Genomic DNA, 6,525 nt, shown 5'->3' with positions numbered 1-6,525 from the left:
TACTTTGACAGAGTTCTATTCTGGCGACAGTATGCCTATTATGCCAAATGTCTAATGTACACCTAATGATTGTATTATACACAGAAAGCTGTTACACACTGATTACCAACTGCTGTTTATAATCTTTCGAATACATTTTTCTCACACTGGAAGAAAATGATGGAAAAAAGTCACACGAGGGAGAAAATGGAAAAGAAAGTGATCCATAAACAATGGGGCTTCATATAGCTCTATGTGGCTACATCAAGCCTCATGTGTTTGAGAATCACTGACAAGTTTTAGGAGAATAATGAATTTTTAGGTTTAAAAGCAATAAAGCAAATAGTAGCCTCTGATTTAATATGTACATAGGGGCCAGGGGTGTGGCAACACTTGATACTATGAGTCCAGTGCTGCTTGGGTCTAACGGCAACTGCTGGGCTGACTACACCCAGCCATAAATCATCAATCATCCTAATCAATGAGACATCAGTTTTCCCATGGGGAAACTGCTGGTTTAAATGTTCAGGGCTGCTTTTTATGTTTGTTATCCAATTATGTTTTCAAATATTTTAGAGGTTCAGTAGAAAAGAAAATAAAGGGATTTGGTTCATTTGAGAATGGTAGGCACCAGGAAATTGAGCCACCCTGGTAGGAAATCAAGAAGGCATGGGGTATTCCCAAATGGGACTAGATCCCCAAAGCGCTACTTTCTTTCTATGTTGCATTAGAAGGCTACCATTTTGGAAGAAAAGTGGAAGGCAGTAAGAATAGATGAGTCGGTTCCTCAAAAACCTGAACACAGAATTACCACATGATCCTGAAATACCACTCCTAGGTGTATATATAAATACACCCAGAAGAATTGAGAGCAGGGACTCAGATACTTGTACACCAATGTTCCTAGTGGCATTATTCTCAAAAACCAAAAGGTAGAAATAATCCTAGTGTTCGTCACCAGGCGAATTGATAACCAAAATGTAGTATATCCATACTATGAGATATTATTCATTCTTTTTGTTTTTTTAAAGAGCCGGGGTCTCACTATGTTGCCCAAAGCTGGTCTTGAACTCCTGGGCTCAAGCAATCCTCTTGCTTCAGCCTCCCAAAGTGCTGGAGAAATACTATTCATCCTTAAAAATGAAGGAAATTCAGATACATCTACAACATGAATAAACCTCAAAAATATTATGCTGAGTGACATAAGCTAGACTTAAAAGGAAAAATATTATATGATTTCACTTACATAAGGACCTAGAATAGGCAAATTCAAAGAAGCGAACAATAGAATGGTAGTTAGCAGAGGCTGGAGAGTGGGAGGAATAGGTAGTTATTGTTTAATGGATACGGAGTTTCTGTTTGGGCTGATTAAAAAATTCCGGAAATGGATAGTGGTGATAGCTACATAATACTGTGAATGTATTTTTTTCTTTAAGAATATGGAACACTTCATGAATTTACATGTCATCCTTGCACAGGGGCCATGCTAATCTTCTCTGCATCGTTCCAATTTTAGTGTATGTGCCGTCAAAGCGAGCACATGAATGTATTTAATGTCACTGAAATGGCTAAAATGGAAACTTTCATGTTATGTATATTTTGCCACATTTTTTTAAAAGGACAAAAAAAGCATAATTGGGCAATAGGAAGATATAACAACAAATGTTACAATTAAACCTTTTGACAGCTGATAGTCCTGTTTTAACCTTCTCTGGGGTCTTAAGAAATTAGAATGCCAATTCTGGCCATTTATTTTCCTAGTGGGAGGAAGAAATGAGCTACTTTAACATTCTTTTTTTTTCTTTTTTTCTTTTATTTTTTTGAGAAAGGATCTCCCTCTGTTGCCCAGGCTGGAGTGCAGTGGTGCGATCTTGGCTCACTGCAAACTCCACCTTCCGGGCTCAAGTGATCCTCCCACCTCAGCCCCCTAAGTAGCTGGGACCACAGGTGCTACACCCAGCAAATTTTTCTATTTTTAGTAGAGACAGGGTTTCACCATGTTGCCCAGGCTGTTCTCAAACTCCTGAGCTCAAGTGACCCACCTGCCTCAGCCTCCCAAAGTGTGGGATTACAGGCATGAGCTACCGTGCCTGGCTCCTTTAACATTCTAGATTACAATTAATTTTTTCCTTTATTGCTTCAATAAATAATTATTAAAGGCTTGCTATGTGCCAGGCACTGTTCCAGTTGTTAGTAAACAGAAAGAAAATGCTCTCCCCCAGCTTAGTGGAAGAGATATAATAAACAAAGAAATATTTATTTATTTATTCACTTATATTTTATTTTTAATAGAGATGGGGTCTTTATGTAGCCCAGGCTGGTCTCAAACTCTTGGGTTCAAAGGATCCTCCCAAAGTGCTGGTACTACTGCCAAATGTGGTGTGAACCACCACACTGGGCCATAAACAAGGAAAGCTTTAAATGAGCAAGATAATTTCTGATAGTGAAATGTCCCATGAAAAAAATTAAACAGAGTGACAGGAAGTGGGAGTGAAAGAGGGAAAGATGCTAGTTTTGAGAAGGAAATCGGAAATATCGAGACCAGAATGATGTGAAAGCAGCAGCAGGTCCCAGACCTAAAAGCGTGCATTTCTGTTAGAGGACACACTTACAAAAAGGCCTGATGGTGGGAAATAGATTGGCATTTTCAGGAAACAGAAAGAATGTTCTTGTGATGGATCACAGGGAGAAAAGAGAGACAGCCAGGAGATGAGAATGGAAAATTAGGGCACTATGTGCTATATTGAGGAGTGCCCAAAGGGAACTCACTGGAGGGCTTTAAGCAGTGTAGTGACATGATGCAATTTATGTTTTGAAAGGTAACCCTGGCAGCTGCATGGAGAATGGAATGACTGAGTTAAGAATGGAAGCATGGAAAACAGTTAGCATGGAGGTCAGGTTTGAGTCTAAGGCAGCAGTCCCCAACCCTTTTGGCACCAGGGACTGGTTTCATGGAAGACAATCTTTCCACAGCCTGGGGCCAGGGGTGGGCGGGCCAGGGGAGATAGTTTTGGTATAAAACTGTTCCACCTCAGATAATCAGGCATTAGATTCTCATAAGGAGCACTCAACCTAGATCCCTGACGTGTGCGGTTCACAATAGGGTTTCCGCTCTGCGAGAATTTAATGCCACTGCTGATCTGACAGGAGGCAGAGCTCAGGCAGTAATGCTCACCAGCTGCTCACCTCCTGCTGTGTGGCCTGGTTTCCAACAGGCCACGGACCAGTACCAATCCAAGGCCCAGGAGTTAAGGACCCCTAGTCTAATGCAATAGTGCAGGTGAGAGATGATAGTAGTTTGGAGCAGGGAAGTGGTGATGCTAATGGAAGGAAGTAGAAGAATTAATGGCAACTGAGAATAAAATGTGTCAGGGATATTTCAAAGCACTTTAAAATATCATTTTCTTTAATTTATAATCTGAATTGTGACTGATACCCTACAGCTTTTTCATAGCATATCAGGTGGTTAATATTTGAAAGTAAGCATACACTTTCATAGGAAGAAAATAAATAATTGGGTATAGTAAATCTCCAAGGCTATGAGATCTCTTTGCTATACACTATTAATTATTAATTAATTTGTTTATTTACATTTTTTGAGATGAAGTCTCACTCTGTCGCCCAGGCTGGAGTGCAGTGGTGCGATCTTGGCTCACTGCAACCTCCACCTCCCAGGTTCAAGTGATTCTCCTGCCTCAGCCTCCCGAGTAGCTTGGATTACAGGCATCCACCACCACAGCTGGCTAATTTTTTGTATTTTTAGTAAAGACGGGGTTTCACCATGTTGGTGAGTCTGGTCTCGAACTCCTGACCTCAGGTGATCCACTCTTCTTGGCATTCCAAAGTGCTAGGATTACAGGTGTGAACCACCGCACCTGGCCACTTGATTTATTTTTACATAACACGTTCACGTAACAATTTGCTATGCACTTTAACAGTTCAACACTAACCAGTGACAATTATATAAATGGCATACATAAGTTCTTAAGGAGATATTTGATGAAGAAGAGAATATGCCTAAATAATTAAATTCTTCTTCAAAGACTTCACCGTTATATTATTCATTCAAATGTGACAGAAGGTAATTCAGTTCCACATGTATTTTGTGTCCAGCTCTACATTAGGTGCTAAAGATGCAAAATTAGATAAGCAAGAGACTTTGATTACAAGGTCTACAGTCTTTGTGGATCCTATTTTGTAATGATGATGATGATGATTCAAGGAAGCTTTTACAGGGCAGATTCCCTTTCCTTCTTTACTACAAATAAGTCCCTTCATGTTTAGTTTAAAATGCTCTATTCTCAAAACAGTTGTAAGACAATTCATTCACAAATAAGTTTAGGAAGTGTGAATTTTAAAAATGTTAAAAGGATTTAACTCTATTGCAAAAATCTCAGTCTATATTAATGTGCAAAAGGAATGTAGCCTGCATACTTATTTAACATTGTAACTCTTTCTCAAGGCACTCCTTTAAACATTCACTTAAACAATGTCCTATAGGACCCAGTTTAGGAAATGTTACTTTACACAGTCACTTTACCTTACGCTCTGCACCATTCCCCTTTTCCTTTGGGACATAATCCAGTCCCCTTCACTCCTTGACCCTTGTGTTAGGGTGTTTCTATTCTTAAGGCTATAGGAGATTCGTTCTTTTTCATGAGTTAGTTTTCTGCTTTTCTGCGAAAGCTTTGCTTCCTAGTAAATAGTTTCTGACTTTTACAAGTTAAATATGAGCTACTTGCTGGATTGGTCAATTCTTATTTTATTATTGGGCTTCAATAGACTCTATTCTAGAAGCATATGCTGGATCTATCTCTGTAGGGTTAATATGACCAAGGAAATTCCCATATTTTTCTCCACACTGATTCATGAGGACCATAACCTTTCAGATCAGGAAAAATGTTCTATGGCACCACTCTCCAAACTTGTCTGTGTTTCCAAGTCATCTGAAGAATTCTGCAATAACACAACTTTCCTGGCCCTATCCCAGGCCTAACAGAATCAGAAAAACATTCCAAAGTGATTCGAATGCAACTAGATCCTAGTCACTCAAATTCAGTTTTATTTCTCCTGCCTTAAATTTAGGAGTAGAGCTAAGTTTATAATAAAGTAACTAATATTTGCTTATTTTATAGATTTAAAAATGTTTTCTTAAATATCTCTAAAACCTCTGAGATGTAGGCTAGGCAGTTACTATAATTTCCATTTAATAAATGAAATCTAGCTGGGTGCGGCAGCTCACGCCTGTAATCCCAGCAATTTGGGAGGCTGAGGCAGGCGGATCATGAGGTCAGGAGATCGAGACCATCCTGGCCAAGAGGGTGAAACCCCCATCTTTACTAAAATGCAAAAAATTAGCCGGGCGTAGTGGCACACACTTGTAGTCCCACCTACTCGGGAGGCTGAGGCAGGGGAATCACTTGAACCTGGGAGGCGGAGGTTGCAGTGAGCCGAGATCGCGCCACTGCACTCCAGCCTGGCAACAGAGCAAAACTCCGTCTCAATAAATAAATAAATAAATCTAAATAAATGAAATGTATAAAATGTCTAAGAGCTCCTGACCAATAGCAATCAAGGCCAAGGTTCCTGACTTTAGTCTTCACAGTCTACCTGTGTCTAATGACAAGCAGTAACAGTAAGAAATGAAAAATGCTGTGATGAGGCAATGGAAGGAGCACAGAGGTATGATGACAGCACATGGCAAGGGCAGCCAACACAGTGTGGGGATAACCAGACAAGGCTTCCGACTCAAAGACTGAGTAGATATTAGACATTAGAGAAGATGTTCTCCAGGTTGGAATGATAAACATTTGAGAAAAACCAAGGCAAGATATTGAGAAAGAGTTTGTTTAAGAAACAGAAAGAGTTCAGAATGTCTAAAGCAGAGGCTCCAGAGAGGAAAGTGGCAAAAGATGAAGATGAAGTAGTAGACAGGAGCCAGGAAGCAGTGTTAAGGTCTTGGAAATATATCTAAGGACAATGGGGAATTATTGAAAGATTCTGAGCAGAAGAGTGGCCTGATGAGGTTTAGTTTTAAGGGTTCACTTTGGGTGAAGGATGGAGAATGGTGTGCAGGAAAGTAAGGCTGGAGGTGAGGAAAACAGTTCAGAGACTCCATGTCAGAATTTCTTAGGAGAGGTGATCATAATTGCACTAGCACAGTGGTGGAGGTGGAGAGAAGAGATAGATGGTGGAGTCTATGCTCCTTGGGCAACGAGGTGGCTAGTGGCACCATTCATTGAGAAAGAGATCAATATGTGAGGAGCTGGTTGGGATGATGTCTAATTTGGACACATTGAAGTGTAAATCTCCATAAAGCAAATACTTAAATATTATGGGTCTGAAGTCCAGGAAGAGAGATAAGGAAAGCAGCAAAGACTTGAGAGTCAGACATGAATGCCATGGGGGTAGGTGAGATGAGAGTATGAGGAAACTGGGACCTAAGAGTAAAGATGTCATGGAGATAATATTATTGGAGCTGGGATCATAACCCAGGTCTTCTGACTGCTATTATATGGTCTTAGCAAAGAAACTAAAGAGAGAATC

General features: G+C 40.1%; 1 non-coding gene across 1 annotated transcript; it reads right to left on the bottom strand.

Annotated features, from left to right (window-relative positions):
• Positions 1–1,412: 1,412 nt before the first annotated feature.
• On the bottom strand, positions 1,413–1,519 carry LOC115837467. The gene has a single exon (XR_004032499.1). It is a non-coding gene; the product is annotated as a U6 spliceosomal RNA (small nuclear RNA).
• Between the last annotated feature and the right edge of the window lie 5,006 nt (positions 1,520–6,525).

Source organism: Nomascus leucogenys, chromosome 11, assembly GCF_006542625.1.
Source record: "Nomascus leucogenys isolate Asia chromosome 11, Asia_NLE_v1, whole genome shotgun sequence".
Classification (NCBI taxonomy): Eukaryota; Metazoa; Chordata; class Mammalia; order Primates; family Hylobatidae; genus Nomascus; species Nomascus leucogenys.
This window is presented reverse-complemented; position numbering and strand designations above follow the sequence as displayed.